General features: G+C 43.1%; 1 protein-coding gene across 1 annotated transcript in view; it reads left to right on the forward strand.

Moving 5' to 3' along the window:
* Positions 1 to 641, forward strand: part of hadhaa (hydroxyacyl-CoA dehydrogenase trifunctional multienzyme complex subunit alpha a) — a 24,927-nt gene that overhangs the window by 21,496 nt on the left and 2,790 nt on the right. The gene's annotated exons all lie outside the window — the stretch shown is intronic.

The following is a 641-nucleotide window of genomic DNA, read 5'->3' on the forward strand; positions in this document are numbered from 1 at the left end:
TCAATGCGGCGTGGCATGGAGGCAATCAGCCTGTGGCACTGCTCAGGTGTAATGGAAGCCCAGGTTGCTTTGATAGCGGCCTTCAGGTCATCTGCATTGTTGGGTCTGGTGTCTCTCATCTTCCTCTTGACAATACCCCATGGATTCTCTATGGGGTTCAGGTCAGGCGAGTTTGCTGGCCAATCAAGCACAGTAACACCATGATCATTGAACCACCTTTTGGTACATTTGGCAGTGTGGACAGGTGCCAAGCTTCATTTTCCAGCAAGTCCTGCTGGAAAATGAAATCAGCATCTCCATAAAACTTGTCAGCAGAAGGAAGCATGAAGTTCTCTAAAATGTCGAGACCATTTAAAGGCTCCGGAAACTTTTGCAGGTGTTTTGAGGTAATTAGCTGATTAGGGTGTGACACCATGACTTTCCAATATTGAACTTTTTCACAATATTCTAATTTTCAATCAGAGACACTGAATTTTGGGTTTTCATTATCTGTAAGCCATAATCATCAAAATTTCAAGAAATAAAGGCTTGAAATATTTCACTCTACACTCTAAAAATGCTGGATTAAATAGAACCCAGTGCTTGGGGAAATAGGGACAAACCCAGCAATTGGGCTGTTTTGACCCAGCGGTTGGGTTAAA

Source organism: Sinocyclocheilus grahami, unplaced genomic scaffold (genome assembly GCF_001515645.1).
Source record: "Sinocyclocheilus grahami isolate Dianchi unplaced genomic scaffold, SAMN03320097.WGS_v1.1 scaffold168.1, whole genome shotgun sequence".
Lineage (NCBI taxonomy): Eukaryota > Metazoa > Chordata > Actinopteri > Cypriniformes > Cyprinidae > Sinocyclocheilus > Sinocyclocheilus grahami.